The sequence below is a fragment of the Halichoerus grypus genome, chromosome 1, assembly GCF_964656455.1.
Source record: "Halichoerus grypus chromosome 1, mHalGry1.hap1.1, whole genome shotgun sequence".
In the NCBI taxonomy this organism is placed as follows: Eukaryota; Metazoa; Chordata; class Mammalia; order Carnivora; family Phocidae; genus Halichoerus; species Halichoerus grypus.
In genome coordinates this window covers 41,855,710-41,878,261 of record NC_135712.1, presented here as the reverse complement: position 1 = coordinate 41,878,261, position 22,552 = coordinate 41,855,710, and the positions used below count along the sequence as shown (strand labels likewise).

The 22,552-nt window shown below is 35.2% G+C and overlaps 1 pseudogene; it reads left to right on the top strand.

The window, feature by feature from the left end:
- The first annotated feature begins 12,956 nt into the window (after positions 1-12,956).
- Positions 12,957-13,187, top strand: LOC118539017 (small nuclear ribonucleoprotein G pseudogene; annotated as a pseudogene).
- Positions 13,188-22,552: the final 9,365 nt, after the last annotated feature.

Sequence of the window (22,552 nt, the reverse complement as noted above, 5' to 3'; positions counted from 1 at the left end):
TCATTTTAGCTTTTTTTTTTTAAGGTGAAAAATAAGGGTAACAATATACAATTCTACTCTTCCTGAGATTGTAGTTTGGAGTGAGGAAAAAAATATAGAGTAAGCATTTTGATCACTTTAGGAAAATGGCAAGCAACACGTATAGGAGACATGTATGCAGCCATCATGATGTAAATAATATATGTTAACTTGGAAATCAATGTGTGATGAGTTGAGCTGACATGACGTTAAAATGTCAGGATACCTCAAAGCCTCTCATGAATATGAGCCATGTAATATAAGCTGATTCATTCTCACTTGTTGGCAAACTTGAAGAATGTGACAGTGTCTTCAACTGGGAGTAAAAAAATTGCCCAAACATATTAGGAATAAAAGCCTGCTCATGAGAAGAAAGAAATATTCTTGCATCTAAATTATTTAGGTTGGCTTTCAGCATTGGTCAGGTTTCCTGAGTACTTTTCAACTCCTCCTCCATTTATATTAATACATAAATCTACATATAGGCTTGGTCCAAGAAAAGTACTGGGGGTAGAGTAAAGAGCAGGAAGACAGGGAGAAGCCATGTTATTCTTTCCCTCTTTCCCAGTTTTCAGATGCTTTTCTGCAATATCTATATTATAGGTTTGCCCTGCTATCTCCAAAAGTAGAGCTTTCCCATGAAAACCTTTATAAACTGAAATGGCATAAAGAAGCAATTACCATTAAATTATATGGAAAATTGTTTTAGGATTCCCAGACCTACACCCAAAACACAAACCTCTTTTAGCTTTTTCTGATACCTTGGGATATATCTTGCTAATAGATGTACAAAGTTAAGTCGAGACAAAGCACAGACGCTCACAGACACAATTCAAAACTAGGGCAGCCTGATGCTGAGATGCTGAATGTGGTTCTCCGGGAAGGAGTTTGGAGTGTCCCTCTCCCTGCTGCTGGTGCAAGCTGTCTACTATAAGGCTAGCTGCAAAACAAACACTGAACGTTCTTTTAGCTTTTCACCTTTTTTTCATAAAAGCAAAAATTCTCCTCAGATTTCTTTGGTTTTCAAAGACAGGTACTAATGTAGATCTTTTCGTAAAAGCAAGTGACACAAAGTAAACTTTCAAAAAACAAGGGATACCCGTACCTTTGTAGCTCCCTTTCGACCAATTCAGTGGCACCCTTTAAAGTTCCTCTACCCACTGCATGGATCAGTGGATTTGCAATCACCAGTGAGAGTTGTTTGTTTGTTTGTTTGTTTGTCTGTCACTGGGATCAAATGAAAAACAAAACAGTCTCTCCTCTTGCCAAGCAAGTGTTTCACAGTTCTATGAACTGGCAATAATTCTACCTGCATTTGACTTTTATGCCACAAATTTTAAGATAGAAAACCAGTTTATTGCTGAATTCTTACATGATGAGGGATATTCCCTTACAATTTCAATACCTAAGGAATACATCCTTTTCTCTCTTTCTGAATTGATGTAAAGGAAATAAACACTCCACTGATACTACCACATCAGTACACCCCTGGATTTTAAATATAGCAGTACAAAAAAGAGGAATTATTACCACTCAAAGATATTTTGAGGTTAAAAAATAATAAAGTAATGTTAGAAATGATTGCAATTAAAAGAACAGCATAACGGTATTATTTGGTCTGACAACTCTGTTGGCCTTTTTAATTATATGGGCTCTACAAAGGAAGAAGAAAGATACTGTCATCAGATTCTGTAAGAGCCTCCATTCACTGTGACTATGAAATAAGAAGATCCAGTAAGTATTGAAGAAGGTTAACTTTTGAGAGAGTTGATTATAACAATATGAGACATTCAGGGGAAATCACTAACAGTTTCTGGCTTTTGTCACATACACAATAAATTGCATGTACGTCAGTACAATTGCATTGAAACAAAATTTAATTTAAATGTCTGTTATGTCATTTTAAAGAAGAGCATTTCTTATTTAATTACTAAGATTCCACAAACTCTCAAATGTTATCTTTTAAAATATATCCAAAGGATACTCAATTGCACGAAGACATTTTGTCACGTGACGACTTTCCTGTGAAAATAAGGACCCTTTCAACAATGAAAATCTTCTCAATCTCTTTAGGCGTTTCTTCCTCAGTGCTTGTGGGAGATTGGGTGGTCCATTCAGGCACCCTTCTTTCTTAGGATGGCATTTTCTACTGAGCATTAAATCTTTTGTATTATCACTTAATCTGCAACACAGAAATACTAGTAATTACCTGAGGATTATCTCGAATTCAGTGCCACTAAATACTTGTCAATAGATCAACATAAGAAATATTATTCATGATGTGCTGCCTGATGCCTATTGTGCATCTTCTCTCTGGACCTACTTTGTCCTGCATGGTAGCCACTAGCCACGTGTGGCTCTTGAGCCGTTGAAATGTGGCAAGTCCAAACTGAAATGTACTGTAGGTCTTAAATACACACCAGATTTTTAAAGACTCAGTACCAACAACAAAATGTAAAATAGCTCATCAATAATTTTTATATCTATTACATGTTGAAATGAGAATATTTTGGCTATATGAGGTTGAATAAAATATATTAAAATTATTTTTATCTTTTTAGAAAATGTTGCTACTACAAAATTTAAAATGACGTAGCTAGTTCACATTTGTGGCTTACATTATATTTCTGTGGACATCATTATTCTACAACAGATTCTTTAGAGTCTCAGGCACCTCCTGAAATCAAACAACAGTATGCATACATAGTGAATTCATGTTCCTGTTAATTCTGTCCATGAACTACAGGTTAAAATTTCATGCTCTAGATAATTTACAATCTACCTTTGTATTAAATAAATACCAAATGCCATACTTGCATTATTTTTGTCTATTAACTCATCACCTAAACTTTGCTTTTGGGAACGCATTTGGAGGTAATAACCATAGGCATTGATTTCAGAATGATATAAAAAAATGGCCCAAGTTCTTTATTGTATTTAGCAAGGGTGCTGTTAAGATGTTGGTCATTGTATAATGAGGCTCCAGAGACATACTACATTTCATATTACAGATACATTCCTGAAACGTTATGAGCAAATAATCTTGTAAATTTAAGTATGTTTTCACTTGACAAGCTCATATTTAAAAGTAACCTCTAGTAAATCTTTTAATAAATTAAATGATAAAATTAATTACTTTGCTGCTCACTATTTGACCAAGACCTTCATTTAACCTCTAGAAAAAAAATAAGAATAATCCCCAAATACCTGAAATACAACATGCCGTTTGAAAAAAGACTAAACCTTGATTAATTTCTCCTCTAAATTCCTTTCTGATGACTCACAGCTTCTCCAGCTCTGTTGAAGCCAGAATGCTGAAACAAATAAACAAACAGAGTCCTCAGATTTCATTGGTTTCCATTTCTTTATTCATAGAAGTAGCAGACTATATTCAGTGATCTTTGAAGTCCCTCTTATCTCTAATTTTCTGTGACATTTTCTTCCAAATCCAGATGTTTAATGTATTGAATATCCTTAAAGCAGAAGATATAATATTTAATATGGTTTGTGATTCAAGACTAAACTATAATCATAAGTGTTGTTTGCTCCAATACAATAATTATGTAATTCTCTTCATATTTGAGGAGTGTTTGGCTTTAAGTTTTATTTATTTTGAACAATGACACTTGCAAAATATCTGTAGAGTTGGCAGAAGCTACTCAAGGTTGAGAAGTGGGGAATCTGGAACAACTGATTAAAAACTTTCTATTTTTTCTTGTTATTTCTTGTTTTCTTTTTTCTTTCTCTTTCCCTTTTTATCAATTCTGAATTTATCAAAGGAATTGCCTTGAGGTGCTAGAGACACAGAAGCTTTCTTTATCCTAGAGAATTTATTGCTTTCAAAAGGAGACTGAGTAAAATCCATTTCAATAGCAGAGTGCTCATTATAAAAATTGAACTTTAAAGCTTTTTAAACATCCTCTAGCTGGATAAAATATGGCTAGCACTGAGTTTTTGCAATAGAGTGAAAGGAATACACTGATTTTTTTTCCTTTTTACATTTTTATTTAATCCAGTTAGTTAACGTATAGTGTAATATTAGTTTTGGTAATAGAATTTTGTGATTAATCATTTACATGCAATGCCCAGTGCTCATCACAAGTGCCCTCCTTAATCCCGATCACTCTTGTAGCCTATCCCCCCGCCCCCCAACTTCCCCTCCAACAACCTTCAGTTTGTTCTATGTAGTTAAGAGTCTTTTTTAGTTTGCCTCTCTCTCCTTTTCTCCCCCCAATGTTCATCCATTTCATTTCTTATATTCCACATATGAGTGAAATCGTTTGGTACACACTGATAATTAACAATATCTTTTGTTTGTCTCAAGTCATGAGGTGTTTGCTTATAGTCTCATTTGCCTTAGTTCATATGTGTAGTGACCTCAGGAATTGCTGGGAGGGTGGTGGTGGTGGTGGTCATAGCAATTATTCTAATTTCACAAGTACATCAAGGTTTGCCTGGCTATGGTGAGCTTGTCCCTGAATGCTTTGTGGACCAAGGATTGCACCATAGATTTGCATGCTGGGTGCAGGGACAACGATTGCTTTTTATTGGGAAACTTGCCTGTGAAGACTTCCCAGAGCCAGTGATGAAACACGAGTATACTCCTTTACAATTTAACTTTTTTTTTCATTATTTATTTGTCAGAGAGAGAGAGAGAGAACAAACAGGGAGACCAACAGGCAGAGAGAGAGGGAGACGCAGGCTTCCCGCTGAGCAGGGACCCCCGATACGGGGCTCGATCCCAGGACTCTGGGATCATGACCCGAACCGAAGGCAGATGCTCAACTGACTGAGCCACCCAGGCGTTCCTACAATTTAACTTTTTAAAAGATAAATAATTCTTAAAGTTTAGCAGGTGTTAAACATCTTTTCAGTTGTTTGTTAATTGGGGAAAGTGAGTTTAACGTAAGGAGTTTTTCCAGGATATTTGAGAGTTTACAACTGTGGTTGAAAATAATCTGATTATTAATGCTGAGGGGAGAAGACATTACAAGTCCAGAATCAAGTAAGCATTGGCCACGTAAGAGCATCAGTTGTGTTGTGCCACGAGGAATCATCCCAAAACTCTTGAACTATAGCTGCCTTCCGGCCTTTACCAAGAAGTCTCATTTTAAATATGGTTCACATTAGCAATGGATTTCAACCTGTCCTCTAACATGAAAGGATCTTCTAATTCCTGGCAAGAATCAGGCAAAAGGTATGATACTTCTGAACAGTCAACAGATCAGTAAAATTTCATTGCCATTGTGATGAAAAAGAAACAGCAACAGTTCCCTGCTTTCAGACTCAGAGAGGCAATGCAGAAATACCAGTCTGTGGTTTCACTTGGCATTCCAGAGCGGTGAAAGTGATCTCACTTGCATGTTTGAGAAATCAAGTCACACCGCTTTTACTGATATTAATTGGCAAACGATATGGTGAATGACCTGGGAATTCAATGTAGTTTTGCATCAATTATTGCATAAATCATACAGCTGTTACATATTGCTTTTCTTCCAGGGAAGAAAGCAAAAAATTAGCTAGGGAAAGAAAAAAAAAGGAAGAAGAAACAATGTTGTGTAGCAATGTTTTTCCCTGATGACTTCTGAAATGTATTTTTTTCAAAGAGGTCTTGAAACCACAGCAAGATGATTTTCTTCTTAGAAATACCGAAGATTATGATCTAAAAACAGTTTCAGAATGTGGTTCCCTGATCCCTGCTTCCTCCCAACATCATACTATCTTTCTTATATATAGCCTTCTGGTTTGGGGAAGAAGACTGGAATATGTCAACAATAAAGAACAATTCTTGTCATAACGAATAGGTTGTATTGAGGCAGGATGGAATTATTCCTTCCTGAGCCTGCCCATCCTGAAACTAATCTCTGTGATTGAAGTGGGTTGAAGTTGTAAGAAGTGCAGTATAAGAAAATGGCAAACAGCCTACATAGTATGCCTTTAGGGAATGCTCAGGTATGCTTTCTTCCAATGAATTCTATTCCCAATACTAAGACTTCAAATTTTATGAGGAGATAATTCTTTTTCCCATTTGGGAGAGTTAACAATATAATGAGGTATATAGATTTTATTGGCACAGATTCATGGCTGTTTATACGAAAAAAAAATCATGCTTAAAAAACATACCTGAGTTACAATCAAACTGATGATTGTCAGCAGCAACAGTTCAATGTTAAAATATTTACCAGTAATGTGAGGAATCTGTGATGTCACCATGCAGACGGTTTCATCTTCAATGAGGTCAAGGTTTTTGTGTACTACTTTACTCATAAGAAAGACTTTGCAAGTAAACATAAGGTAGCATCCATTTGGATTTTAAATATACTTTTTTTTAAACATATTAGGTTTAAAAACAAATGAACAAACAGAGTCCTCAGATTTCATTGGTTTCCATTTCTTTATTCATAGAAGTAGCAGACTGTATTCAGTGATCTTTGAAGTCCCTTTCACAATATAAGGTTTTCAAAGTAAATATGCATTGTAAATATACATTTACTAGCATGAATAGTCATCGAAATCATAGTAATGCAGTCAAAATTTAATTTTGCAAAATTAAAAGAATGAAAAGCATCATATTTATCAGTTAATAATCAAGCTCTTAATGTTATACTTTGAAGCAAAAGATTATATTAAACCTCTGTAATATGGTAGGTTTCTTAAGAAAAACCTTATAGGCTTTAAGTAAAGCAATTACTAAAATTAGCCTGAAAGTTTGATCAAAAATTGTATTTCATTTTTTGTTAGAGAATCATTTATTTTGACCCATTGCATAAAATTATGTACTGACACAATTTATTTTATTATGAAAATAATGATTCTTTTTATCCACTTTTATATTTACTTCTATCCACCTCCATCGGTTTACTCTTGTGTTCCCAACTGGTTGCTACATTCCCATTTTCTTGTGATACTCATTTCATTTTGGAGTCTGTGGTCATTCCAGAGGCTAAATTTACACTGATTTGCTGGTTGGAAGAAATGTTTCACACTCTGCCTTATGATAATACTGTATTGGACTATTGTGAAAATAAAATAGATTTGCCTTATTTTGATCATCTAAAGCTCCTCTGTCCAATTTGGTAGCCTTTAACCACATGTGGTTATTTAAATTTAAGTTATTAAAATCAACAGTTCATTTCCTCAATAGCTATATTTAAAGTGCTCAATAGCCACATATAGTTAGTAGCTACCATATTGGACAATGTGAAGTATTTCCAACTTGCAAAAATTTCTACTGGAGAGCACGGATACTTTAAGTGTAAAAATAAATGTATATGTCTTCTGCAACCTCTTTTGGACACATCTAAAAAACTTTATATTATTTTCATAAACAGAAGAGAGTAATGACCCTACCTCTCCAGAGAAACTCTTTAATAACAAACCCAGAAGGCCCAAATATGAAAGGTACAGCAATAAACTAAAATTACATTCTCCTAGGAGACTAATAAATTTCTCTATTGCCTTTATCTTCTTGACTTTCCGCTATCTTCCCTCCCTCCTCTACCCCTAACTGTTTCATAACCCAAGTTTATGTTATTTGGCCCTTTATTTTTTTTTTTAGTTCTTTTAAACAAATAGAACTATTAAAAGACAATCTCTATTAGGGATTCTCTAAATTCCTGTCTTCACTCACCATTTAGGCTGCATCTCCGTGGACAAAACTGACCTCCCAACAGAAAACAAAACAAAGTTTGCACACTCTCAGATGGTTGGAATCCTAATGGCAAATGTACAGTCTAAGCTTATTTTTCATTCTTTAATTATTCAATTTATTAGCATATCAATTTGTTATGTATCACTATGTTTCAGGAACTGTTCTGAGGAACTGTTCTGGGAAACTAGAGCAACATCAAAAAACATCCTGTCTTCATAGAAGTTATGTTGTATTGCATATGCATTTGTGTATTGGGGGAAATGAAGCTTACACTGGAGTGGAGTCAATATGGACTTACAGATTCCCTTCTGGACTACAGCCTTAAATGGTTTATAATAAAAATTCTTACTGATGTAAGTTTGTATTTCTTCTGTATTTAACATAAAAAACAATGAAATAAATCTTATTAAAATAGTAAAAAGAAGCATATAGGTTCATAATAACCATACGTATTTTTATCAAAATGTACATTTACTTTGTACAAAATGTTCATACAAATGATAAGTTTAAATTCAAGGCAAGTAAAGCATTGGAAGTAAAGTATATGCAGTTGTTACACCTTTGAATGGTGACAGATGGTAAATGGGCTTACTGTGGTGACCATTTCCTGACGTATATAAATATTGAATTCCTGTGTTATACACTGGAAACTAATACATTGTATTTCAATTATTCTTCAAAAACAGAGAAAGCATATATACATATGTTTGTATGTATATAATATAAATTTTAAAATTTATAAAATTTTAAAATTAAGTTAATACACACACACATATACATATATATCTTTTTCCAAGGATAAAAAGCTGTTCAACATATTTTGTTTAATTATGCTTTAAAGTTCTAAAATTATACTATAAAGCTTACCATAAAAATATTCCAAATCTCATTAATTCATTCATCCATTCAACACACATTTATTGGGCACCTACATGCCATATGCTATTATAGATAAAAAGATTAGTTTTTCATTTTATATTCAACAATAATATAAACAACAATAATATTAGGTCTTCACAGACTAAATATTATTTTAAATTAAATGCTTTAAATAGGACATTAGAAAAAACTGTTTTGATTTGCTGTTTTACATTTGTGCTTTTGAAATAATAAAATGGCAAAGTTCTTTTTCTTTTGATAAAATAAGCCATGATTTTAGCTTTTTGTTATCATGCACATGTGCCCTTTAACATTTAAGTTTTCTCGAACACCTATAGACATTGAGCCTTCTTTGTATTAATTGCCACCTCCATTATTATTAGATTTTCTTATAGCTTTCATTCCATTCAGATTACAAAGTCCTTCTCTCCAGATTCCTGATCTCTTCCTCAACCCCCATAATTTACCATCATCTTTCTTTCTTTCAAAGATTTTATATGTTTATTTGAGAGAGAGAGTGAGAGAGAGCATGAGAGGCGAGAGGGTCAGAGGGAGAAGCAGACTCCCCACTGAGCAGGGAGCCCGACGTGGGACTCGATCCTGGGACTCCGGGATCATGACCTGAGCCGAAGACAGTGGCTTAACTAACTGAGCCACCTAGGCACCCCTTACCATCATCTATTTAGGCTCTAATCAATTGTTGAATTCTGACAGAAGCATTTTTCTCATACACCTTTTGAATGCATCATTTCCTAACTTAACTATTTCTTTACACTGGGTGTTTAATTCTAAGATTATAATATAATTTTTCTCTTCTAGTTTTTAATGTGGTTAATTACACTGATTGATATCTGAAAATTGAACCAATCTTGCTCTCTTGTAATTAACCTCACTTGATTTGGGTCTATTATCTTTTTATGAATTGTTGGCTTTGTTTTGCTGGTATTTTCCTAAAGATTTTTGCCTCTATGTTTCTAATTGATATTGTCATTAATTGATTTTCTTTTAATGTGTTTGTCAGGTTTTGTCTGCCTCATAAAACAAGCTGGGAAGTATTCCTGCCTCTTAGATTTTCAAAAAGAGTTTATGTAAGAAGTTTGTGTAAGATCAACTTTATTTCCTCCTTAGGTGTTTGATAGAATACACTAGTGAAGACATGTGGTACTAATGGTTTCTTTTAGTGAAGATTTTTAATTACTTATGAAAGCTTTCTTTCTATGATAAGTTTCATCTACAATGTTGAATTTATTGCATAAAATCTTTCATGATATTCCCTCTTTAATGTCTTTAAGATTTGTAAAGATGTCACTTCTATTATTCTTGATAGTGGCAATTTGTGCATTTTCTTCTTTTTTTTGAAAAATCTTTGTAAAGATGTCACTTCTATTATTCTCGATAGTGGCAATTTGTGCATTTTCTTTTTTTTGAAAAATCTAGCAGTTTATCAATTAAATTAATATTTTCACCAATTTTTGATTTGTTGATTTTTTCTCTCTAGCTTGTTTCCAATTTTATTGTTTTCCTGGTTCGGTTGCTTTTCTGTTTGTTCGTTTTACCTTTCTTTTACTTAATTTGAATTTGATTTGCTCTTCTTTTTTTTACTAGCCTCTTAAGATAGAAGCTTAAATCATCTATTTAAAAACTTTTTTCTTTCCTAATATAGAATTTCAAGTTATAATTTTTCATCTAAGTCCTGCTTTAGTGGTCTCCCATCATTTTTAATATGTTGTGTTTACATTATCATTCAGTTCAAAGTATTTTCTAATATCCCTTGTGAATTCTTCTTTGACCCGTGGATTATTTAGAAGTATGTTGCTCATTTCCAAATATTTGAAGATTTTATTATTGTTATATTTTAATTTAATTTTGTTATATTTCTTTATATGTTTAGTAAATTTTTTAATATACCCTACACATTGTAAATGATAAAGTGAAGAGGGCTTTGTCTCTATTTTATCCTTGGTACGAGATCCCTCTGCTAAATCTTGGTGGAGGCAGCCAGCCAAGTGCACCTCCTCCCATTAATTACACACCCACCACTTTCTAATTCTTTCTCTCAGGTTTACTTAACTCATTTATGCCCCCAATTTTGTCCCTGTAGGCTTTTTAAAAATGCTGGCACCTCCCATTGAGCACTTCACACCTAGTCATTTTTCAAAGCCCTTCTTTCATGATTTTAGAGTCGATATATTGAGTTCTTGACTTTGACATACAATTCCAGATTCTTCTCTCTCTCTCTCTCTCTCTCTCTATATATATATATACACCAGTCTTACAAACTCTTTAGTATTCCCTTTATTCATAGTCCATTATTTTCCATAGATAGATCAGACACAAATGCCTCCTAAAATTAGCAATGAATTTTTTTCCCTTAATATTCCTGTTCTAGACAGGAATTCTGTCTATTCTAAACAGAAATTTTTGCCCTAAAGCCAAATATTATTTCTATCCACCTATCAACCATAGACTTCTCAAGAATGCTGTCAAACTTTATTTAAAAGGCAGCTTGTTTTACGTGCATGGTTAAGTATAACCGGTCCTACAGCACTTCTGTGACTTTCCTACCGAATCTAGGATCCCCACAAGAACTTCACGAACAAAGGACTAGAGAGGTTACACCAGCTAATGTCACCTTCCAGAAATTTTGAAAAATAATTCTCTTGAGAGTATTAGAAACACAAAAAGAGGAAGTATCACATTTCTTTATTAAGTATCACAGAGATGTGTCCAACTAAGCCACTTTTAGATCTAATGAGGAATGCAGTTTTATATGCTCTTTGCTCCGTATTACCCTTTCTTTTTTAGCATCTATCTCATCCACTTCAAAATTATTATTATTATTATTATTTTCATTTTTGCCATATCGTAGGTATCTTTAATCATTTTCATATCCCAGAAGTCTTTTTTCTTGAAGCTGTGTAAATAAATACATTTACCTAACCTCTCTCGACATCAGACAACTTCCCTTTGTGATAGGGAGAGTAATTCCTATTTCATAAGACTTTTATGAAGATTAAATGAGAAAACACGTGTAAAACATCCAGCAAAGTGTTCAGGCTGTAGTAGCTGTTTAATACATATCAACTTTCTCCCCTGCCCCATTTAATTTTTTTCTTTGCGTCATATGGGCTCCATATTGGTGGACTCAGTGATGCCAGGGAAACATCTAATTACCCAAAGTCTATGATTTTAAACTGGCTTCATTTATTTAATTATTTTTTTTCTTAAACCCTTAAAAATACAATGACATTTTTCTTTCTAACAAGTTCTTTTACTTTACTCAGAGGTCCCTGAGGAAAAACCCTTAGGGAAGCTGATTTTTTTTTTTTATAAATTTACAAATTCAATGTTTCATTCTTTTGCTGCCATTTTCCAACCTGTCAAACACATCTGTTTTGCTTTTGCCTCAGTGGGTTCTCTGCAGGAGCCGACTTCTTGACATGATTATCCCAGCAATCTCATTTTTAGCTCTCACACTGGCAGCTACCTCCTGAAATGCTTTAAGATATTTTACAGATTTTTCTGTTGGTGACTCTTGAGAGACCACTTTTATGGGGGATAAGATTCCTGAATTAAATCATCTGCTCAAGTGTCTTTCTAATTTCTATGTTCAGTCTTGTTCTTAAATGAATAATTTATGTTCTGTGGTTCCTGTGTAAAGGAAGGTGCAAACTTGCATCTCTCTTCAGGGGAGAACTCTGAGCAATCCTAACTCTTGGAAACTTAGCTGATGGTACCCTGAGCTCTAATGCATTAACAAATATGTTGTGGCCATAGGGTGCCTTTGAGACAGTGAGGAGATGTCAGATTCCCTTTGGGTCTGAGAATTCCACAAAAGACAGCATTCTCTGTTACTGAGACATTTTCCTCCAGAAACCAGGAATTTCTGACTCACCATTGTTTTACCACCTGCAAGCTTCACCTTCCTCAATGCACCCTCCTAGATGACATATGACACCTCCCACTTCAGAACAGCTTTATCACATTTTCTTCTCTACCACTCTAATGCCATTCAGTAGCCACCATTCACTTTGACAATCCCACTAAGTTATAAATTTCCTATAGTTTGCGACTTCCTCTTTGAACCCATCCTTTCCACGGACAGAATCAGCAAACCTATCTTCTGTGTCCTTTATGTATATTGCACACACTTCTGTTCTCTTTTTATGGCTTTGATATAGCACTTATGTTTAGATTTTGTCATAGTTAAGATTCTCATCATGACATAATTGGATGTGTATAATTACTTCCTCTTTCTCCCTGCCCCTTATCTTTTCCTTTCTCCAATTCATCTTCTACACTGTCACCAGCATGCCTTTTTAAACACACATAGCTGATTACATTACTCTACTTTTAAAAATCGTTGAGTAGGTTTTGGAGGCATCTTTGAGCTCGCCGAGTGGACACCATGAGCAAAGCTCACCCTCCCGAGTTGAAAAAATTTACGGATTAGAAATTATCATTGAAATTAAATGGTGGCAGACATGTCCAAGGAATACTGCGGGGGTTCGATCCATTTATGAATCTTGTGATAGATAAATGTGTGGAGATAGCAACTAGTGGGCAACAGAACAATATTGGAATGGCGGTAATACAAGGAAATAGTATCATCATGTTAGAAGTCTTGGAGCGAGTATAAACAATGGGTGTGTTGATCAGAAGAAATCAACTGCTTCCACATGTCCCCTCCATAGTACCTGTTTTACTACAATATAAAAATCAGGTCGTGTGCATTTCCATATTGAACTTTTTTGTTAAATAAACTTTTATAATAGTAAAAAAAAAAATCATTGAGTAGGTCCCTGTTCCCCATAGGTAGAGGCTCTGCTCCTTAATGTGCCATAAAGGGTCTTTGCAATCTGACTCTTATCTCCCTTTTGAACTTCATCTTTTACTACTTCCAAAAATGCATCTACAGTCCAGTCTTCCTTCAAAATTCATAATGCAATTTCATATTCTGTGATTTACATATGGTGCAACCTTTCTCTGGAATGCCACGGTGTTTTCAATCTCCTGATTCTACCTTTAAAATCAGTTCAAATATTAACCCTCCTAACATCCCATCCACACCTACTGTCTCACTATGTTCTTACCATTACTGTGTTCCTGAAGGTTTTTTTTTTTTTGAATTGCTTATTAAGAAATTGCACAACTTGTACTTATATTTCTCTTTAAATTAGAGAAAGTTGTCTTGGAAAAAAGTCTTTAAAAGATGGCATATTTTTGTACACCACGACATAGCCCATATTCGGCTACATGGCAAATATTTGTTAAATCAATGATTGGAGGAAAGAGTGTAACAGAAAGCAAATGAGAATATACTATATTAGTATGTGAAGTTATTTTTTAGAAACAGATTAAAAACAGAACAAAACTGGTCTTTGGGGAAAAACAAGGATCAAAGGTATTAAAAAGGTAGAAAAATACCATCTGGAGGGACTGTGTGGGAAACTAGGGAGAATAAAAAGAAGAAATAATATAGGGGGGAGGTTTACAGCTCTGAATAAGTGTGACTAGCCACGCTGTGGCCTTCAGAATTTAAGGCTTGCCTCTCCCACTAGTGTGTATCTCCTTAGGGAACATGGAGTTCATGTAGCCAGACGGCTACTAGGCCAGGCCTCTTCTGACATTCTTAGGTAATTAACATTAAAGATATTAGGGACTCAATAAAGGCATAAGGTTCCTCTAGTAGTACCATGCTTGAGTTGGCCAAGGGTCAGAGTATTCAAATAATCTGTTACTTAGATGACTTTGCCTGACACAAGGGGGTAAAGTCTGCAAAGATTGAGGGAAAAAACAGAGTTAACAGAAGTCCTGCTTGCTTAAAAGTGGGAGAGAGAAAATAAAGAAGAAAAGAGAGCAACACAGTACACATCTGTGGTGGAAAAAGAGTACTGAACATAAAATCAGGAGCCCTGAGTTGCATATTGAATTTGCCAGTTTCTAGTTATGGTTCTTTGAAAAAAAAAATCATTTAATCTCTTCAATTCTCTGTAAAACTAAGACATTGATACCCACTTAGCAGTGGGTATAATGATTGAACTACTTTATGAAGGTAAAAGGAATCTGCATATGTTAACATACTATATCAATTTAAGTATTTTTCACAATTTTGCCCATAGAAGTCTATTCTTTATTTTTATTTATTTATTTTTAAAGATTTTATTTATTTATTTTGACAGAGAGAGACGGCGAGAGAGGGAACACAAACAGGGGCAGTGGAAGAGGGAGAAGTAGACTCTCCTCTGAGCAGAGAGCCCGACGTGTGGCTTGATCCCAGGACACTGGGATCGTGACCTGAGCTGAAGGCAGATGCTTAACGACTGAGCCACCCAGGTGCCCTTATTCTTTATTTTTTAAAGGTTGAAAAAAGCACACATTAAATGTACAATGGTATAAAACAAAAATGCTCAGATCCCTCTTGCTTTGGATAACTTTGTATTTATCAACACAGCAACACAATTTTATTCATAATACTAAAATAAAATGAGTGAAAGCTTAGTCCTTTCCTCTAGTTTAAGAATTACTTTAATTTCTCTTTGGTTTCATGCTTTCCCACAGGCAGTTTAGAATGTCACATACGCTTAGCGTGGACACGTTGTACAATGAAATTGTGCAAAACGTTCATGACAATCCTCATCTGAGACATAAACACTTCTTGTTTCCTGCTCGTGTTTTCAATAAAGCCGCATTATTTCAAGCAAAATTACTCAGAATATGACCAAACACATGCTCTGTAAGAAAACATATAATAGAGTCATTTCCTTTCATTGCATGAAAGAGAAAAAAAAATGTATCCTAAGAGTTTCTTTATTTAACTGACAGTCTTTGGAATCGAGCTAATTAAATTACCATTGAACTCATATCTACCAATTTTTAGGATCTGTCCCAAACTCTCTTTGCTAACAGATCTTCCTGCCTTTTTTTCCACTCAAGATGTCTGAGGTGCCTACTTCTTTTCCAATAAAGATTTTTTTTTTCCTCAGTCTTCCTCACAACTTCTCGTTTTTCTTGTCTCCTCCATTGAGGGAAAGAAGGCACAAAGCAGGAAGCTCCTTTGGCAAGTCCTACTCAGGCCAGGAAAAACAATTGTCTTCAAATTAATTGAGTAATATCCTAAGCTTGACTATTTGTTCCTTTCATGGTCCCCAGTGTACGAAGAGATCTGAAAAGATTCATCACCTCTTTGGACGGGCTTATACCTATTCACGGAGGAAGCAATTTCCTAATGTATCAACAAGAAAGATATATGCCCTCATATCTGTTTTAATATATATTACTCAGAAGGTTAATTTTTTTTAAGATTTTTTATTTTTAGGTAATCTCTACACCTAACATGGGGCTCGAACTTACAACCCCAAGATTAAGAGTTACATGCTTTACTGACAGAGCCACCAGTTGCCCTCAGAGGTTTGATTTTTTAGATATTTATTTATTATCATGAAATTCTTGAGTAATATAGGCATTCCTTAAAGGTCAATAGCTTCAGGTGTCTAGATGGGTAAATCACACTTATTAACTAATAACATTTTAAATTCTTTCTGGACAGGGATCATTTTTATTCTTCTGGATATCTCAAAGTTCTAAGAATTCATAATAGAAGTCTGATAAATATACATTAAATTGAGTTTATCTTATCTCCTAGCTCAAGAGAAAGATGTGAATCATAGAAATAGTATTTACTTTTGGTAAGAGAATGCAGTGATCAAGGGGAAGAAAGATCAAGAATGTTAGCCTACTACTGTCCTGTTTAAAGCATAATTGATAGGTTGTTCTCTAGATCAAAGGTTAATAAGGTAATATTATTGCAGCAAACAGATCAAGAATGCATTCCTACTCCTCTTCCTCCTTTTCTTCTTGTTTTTTTTTTTTTTTTAAAGATTTTATTTATTTATTTGACAGAGAGAGACACAGCGAGAGAGGGAACACAAGCAGGGGGAGTGGGAGAGGGAGAAGCAGGCTTCCCATGGAGCAGGGAGCCCGATGCAGGGCTCGATCCCAGGGCCCTGGGATCTTGACCTGAGCCGAAGGCAGACACTTAACGACTGAGCCACCCAGGCGCCACTCTTCTTAGGGTTTTGATAGAATCAAAGGTAGAAGCATCACAATAGTTGCAGTTTTGACTTAAGGAATTTGGTCCGATACTGCCATATAACACAGATGTACCATGACAACAAAGTCTCTGCCGTCTCCGGTATGTTTGAAGTATAACTGAAATTAATATTTAGTTGTTTAATAACCCCTTGGTTTTTTATTTTGGTTTTTGCTTTAGTCTTTATTATGACTTTATTTTTATTGACCAAATTATCATGTACTGTTACTCATGAAGTGACAATCTTTTGGGAAGACAACGATGTTTATCCTTGCTTTGGTGCCTTTTGGGGTTATGCCATTGCTATACATTTCAGCCAGTAGCGCCTGATACAATTAATATCATATGAATACACAGCCCATACCACTAAACTCGAGGTATGTAACTTTTCTTGAAAGTTTTAGGCAGATCGCAAGGTATTGTGACAAAACACTTTTTAATTGAATACAAAAAAAAAAAAAAATCCTCTTTGGGTAATTGATGTGTGTTGTGCAGTTAGGTTTCAGTGTGATTTCACCGCAGTCCAGCCAGAAGGACATGCAGCTATGTGAATCGTACTCATTGAGCTTTCCAATCCTTTGTGCATAGTTACAAATCCCCACCCCCTTCACACCACAGCTGGTGCTTGTTTCCAACACTGAGTTTTAAATAATTCAGTGAAATTCTTGAGAAATAGGGAATGTTTCGCATAATTTTGAAGCTTGATTACTATTTGCACCAAATGTTGCTGATCAGCAAGATTGCTTCAATGGGAATTGTGAAGATTCCCTTTGAATTGAAATTCAAAACAAATTCATTATCCTAAAAGCTTGAAAAGAGAAGGATTATCCCAATGTCATTTTGGGTTTAATATAGGAGAATTATGAAGGTAGATCACAATGCAATGAGAGTATGAGGCCTATTTGGTGGGCTTTGCTTCTGAACCGTTAAAAAGGAATAACACTCCCTTGTGGCAGTTATATTAAAACTTGCCATTTATTTTTCTTTTTTCTTTCTTTTTTTTTAAGATTTTATTTATTTATTTGAGAGAGAGAGAATGAGAGAGAGCGAGCACATGAGAGGGGGGAGGGTCAGAGGGAGAAGCAGACTCCCTGCCGAGCAGGGAGCCCGATGCGGGACTCGATCCAAGGACTCCAGGATCATGACCTGAGCTGAAGGAAGTCGCTTAACCAACTGAGCCACCCAGGCGCCCAAAATTTGCCATTTATTTTTCTTATGGTCTTGCTCATTCATTTGTGGGACTTTCTCTATTCCACCCATTATTATTAATAGTAAATATTCCATTATTATTCAGGAAATATGAAGCATCCCATTTGAATGTTCTTTGTACAAAATTTTATTTGTAATTAAACAGAACCCAGTTCTTTAAAGAACATGAAAGGCAAATAAAACACAAGACTCATGAGAGATATAGAGGAGTACTTGGAAATGATTATATTTTATATAATATGGAAATAATATAGAATGGAAATGATTATATTTCCAATGGAAATATACGGAAAATGATTACATTTTGGCGTATACTGACTAAAATGGTGCTCAGGTCCAGAAATAAAAGGAAAATAGAGCAAAGAAGTAACAGTCAAGGGAAGAAATATCTCTAAACATCTTCCTTACAACATTAGAATTGGAGGATGGACTAACTCTATTGCTTATGCAAAGGGTCCAAGAAGATTGGGACTGGGTTTGAGGATGGTGGCAAAGAAATTTCTAGATTCAATTAGTTCCATGGATAGGCATTATTAAGCAGTTGTGTTGGCATTCATGAGTGAGAGCAGCTTCCTTGAGTCTGTTTTCTGTCTCTCAGATGAAAGTGCCAGTGGTCATCAAGCCAAGCAGGATGAGTAAACTTCCAGTCTGAGGAACTCTGAACAAATGGCTACCCTCACACTAGCTGGAATGGTCAGGTCATCATGCATGAAAAAAATCTATGCTCTATAAAGTGATCATTTATACTGCTACTCAGGAAGTCCAGTCAAGAAGGTCCAGATATCTGGGGATTTTCAAGTCCTGAAATTCTTGACATACCGTATTTATGCAATATTCCTTTTGATGCATCTGAAAGACACTTTATGCCACCTTCCATTATCTATACCTACTCCCAATACCTAGAAATTCCCTATTTATGTCTATATAGGGCTTTCAGCAAAGACAAAGTGATGGTCTGCACACCACCTTTTTGTCAACATGTAATTTATTAGATTTATCCCACATGAATTTGCTAGTCTTTATATATTTCACATAAAAGGAGGAGAGATTTTTGTTTTATTCAGTTGTTAATCTCAAGCAATACCTGAACAGAGTAGCCATTCAATAAATATTTGTTGAATAGGAAAATAAAGGAATGGGGGCACCTGGGAGGCTCAGTCAATTAAGCATCTGACTCTTGATTTCGGCTCAGGTCATGATCTTAGGGTCATGAGATTGAGCCCCACATTGGGTTCCGTGCTCAGTGCAGACAGAGTGCTTGTCTTTCTCCCTCACCCCACTTGCTCTTGCTCTCTCTCTCTGTCTCAAATAAATAAATAAATAAATAAATAAATAAATAAAATCTTAAGAAAATAAAGGAATGGAAATGGCATTTAATCTCTAGAATATTCAAGTCATTCCAATAAACTATGTTATTACATGATAAGTTGACTTTGGCTTTTATATAACAGCAAAGAAGATGATTTTCTATTAAGGTAGCAGTCCTTTGGTCACTGCATTGCCATATAGATATTCAATATCTGGGGACTCCATCCTATGAAGCATTTGTACAAAGAATTAAAGAAGTGGTAACTGACAAAATTTTAATGTGAATAATATAAAGATGACACATTAAGCAGAAGGAACCAGAAAATGGTTCAGATTTTCTACGAATGAGAAAATCTATGTTTTTTATTCCCTCTTATCATTTAGATTGTCAAAGAGGGAGAATGCTACTGTCCACATTTGCATCTTTAATATGTGAAGTCTACAGAAAAAGAATGAGCTTCTTGCTCTCCCTTCCTATCTCGGGAAATCACATATTTATTGGCAGATACGAGAGAAGACACCTTGTCTGAGTAAACTCTTTCTGAATTTGGGGCTGAATTATACTAATATTTTATTTGGGGCTACTTTTCATCCCATTTGGGATCACTGACTGACTACAAAGACTTCAGATACTGAAGCTGGATTCAGAGATTGCTAATTCTGTGTTTTAGGAACATTTATTAACTTACCTAGCTTCTTCTGGAAAGAACTCAGTGTGGTTAGTGGATGAGTGGTCCTCATCATAAGCCCCATGAAATAATTTCTGTGATTTAATGAATGCATGTTTAATAGAAATAATTATGACCTAGTAAACAGTAGAAACTGGAAAGCAATTAGAACAGTCCAGGATTCCCCTAGATCCTTCAGCTTTCTAGGATGCACATATAGAATAAGTAATGAACTAATTTCCTGTCTGCCCTATGCTGTGGGAACATGTGCCGGACCCTAGGATCCCAGAATTTATGTCAAATCCTCATTTGCCCTTTGTGCCAGATATTGTAGCTATGGTTGTACTAAAAACAAAAACAACAACAACAAAAAAGAAACAAATGAAAAGATTATCATTTGGAGAAGGCATTTCATTGAGGATTCCATAATGGTGGGCCTTCTTAAAAGAAGGGATAGCAAAACCTTATTTCTTTTCTTTTTAAAGATTTATTTATTTATTTGAGAGAGAGAGAGCATGAGAGCACAAGTGGGAGGGGCAGAGGAAGAGGGAGAGAGAATCTCAAGCAGACTTCACACTGAGTGCCAAGCCTGACACAGGGTTCGATCTCATGACTCTGAGATCAGGACCTAAGATCATGACCTGAGTTGAAACCAAGAGTCGGACACGGAATGGACTGTGCCACTCAGGGGCCCCTGAAAACCTTATTTCTATCTACTTGTTTCAAATAACTTCTGAAAGTAAATGCGGGGTATGAGAAGCTCAGACAAATGAATATACATTAAAATGGGTTGGAGAAATCAACCAGTAATAGTAATAACAATATTTATTTCAAAATTTATCATATAAATATGTTACACATATTATGCATATACAAGCCTGTGCATTAATAATTTTCTAATTAATTTATAGTCTGAGTTTGGATTGAACCATGAAGCAATCTAGGGAGGAAAAGAGCAATAGATTCTAATTCCGGGTCTGCCATGAACCAAGTCTTTAACTTAGAACAAATATCAAATTACCTGAAATTCAATGTTTTTATTTACAAGATTTAGGAAATAACACCTGTCTCAGAATACAAATGAAATTAGACAGGTGGAGCTTTTGAAAATGCATATGCAATAAAAAATGCTATAGATTATGTAAGCATTGTCCTCAGTACTACGGTTTCTAATTTCCTCAGAACATATCTCCTTTTTTCCCTAGTCGTCAAGACCTTAACCAGTCACAGTTTTCAGGAAATCTTTGGAATTTCCTTTTAAAAGAAGGTTTCAGTGTCTTCTATAGTTTAAGTTTTAAATGTCTTGACTTTATGAAAAAAGCCAAGGTAACTCAGATCACCCTATGTAGAAAATAAAGTTTTCAGGAATTAAAAAGAATATAGTTTCTTAAAATAATCAAGAATGAAATCCCAAGTCATTAGAATAAGTTTTAATAATCCAATTGCGTTTTATTATTAAGGAAAGTCAATATTGTACAATCATAATATTTCAATCAGTAGAGGAAGCAAAATTACCCTAAATGATAATCTCATTAGTTCCTATGAGGGAGTCAATAAACGAGAAGCTCTTCTTGAACATATATCCAGCTTCCTGATCCTGATTGTCCAATTAAGAAACTTGCATCGTTAATTCAAGTCAAGTGATCGATACACTTTTCAAATGTAAAGCAGATAATCGACTGTAGCAGATTCTTGCATTTATTAAAACTACAATGTCAAAATATGCCAATATTTGCAGGAGTGATTAGAAGAGCTTATTAGATCAGATTTCTTTGTAAACTTTGTTCTTAATGTATTTCATTGCTGTTTGTCTCCTCAATCCACCTAGGAACAAACAGAGCTGGTTGAAGTGCATTTGTTGAGAGAGAAAAATGCCATATTGAAGTTTCTTTGAGGTTTCACTGACTAGATTGCTTTGAGTGTTTGGGTACTTTTACCTTATATTGGTGAAAGCATGCACCCATATGAGCAAAGTATTAAAAATGAAATTCTGTAGACTGTTTCCTGATGTAGAGGACTGAAAGATACCCAGATTCTGACTACACATACTTTGAAGTCCAGAGGCAGGCAGGCTCCCAGTGTCACCACAAAGCATGGGCTTCATCCTGATGCTGGTTCCATTCATGGTTAATAGTTTTCTGTCAACAGTGGCAGTTGAGAATATATGTGTTTTTGTTGATGGCTGGAAGGAGAGAGGAGAAACTCCACCACAGACGTGGACTACCACTCTTTCCTTCAGTTTGATGGCCAACTGAAACCACGAGTCTACTCCTGCACCAATAACAGTCACAGAGGAATTTCATGCACAGATTAACTGAAAATCTGTCCTTGGAGTAGGGTTGGGATCACCCTTGTGAGATGGGCAACTTCCATCTCCTTCAAGAGAACTTGCTGCTGGGAAGGCCCAGTTGCCACCTTTCTGTATTCACCATTTCATTTGTTCCAAGGTCATGCTCCTCTAGGCCACACCAAGACAATGACCCCAGTGCAGGCTCATTTTTGCTATGTTTAGATGCCAGGACTCTTTTAATGGGCAATTTCCGAGACTCCTTATCTTATGATATAGATTCTTGTGATGACAGGACACAACACTGACACCAGGATAGATAAAAGGCAGAGCTCTTTGTTTCTTGCGGTTCTAAAATAGAAATGGCCATCAAGCAGGGCCATACAGAGGGTTGCCCCCAGGGACAGGAGAACAGCAAGTTGGAACTGTAAGGGGTAGCG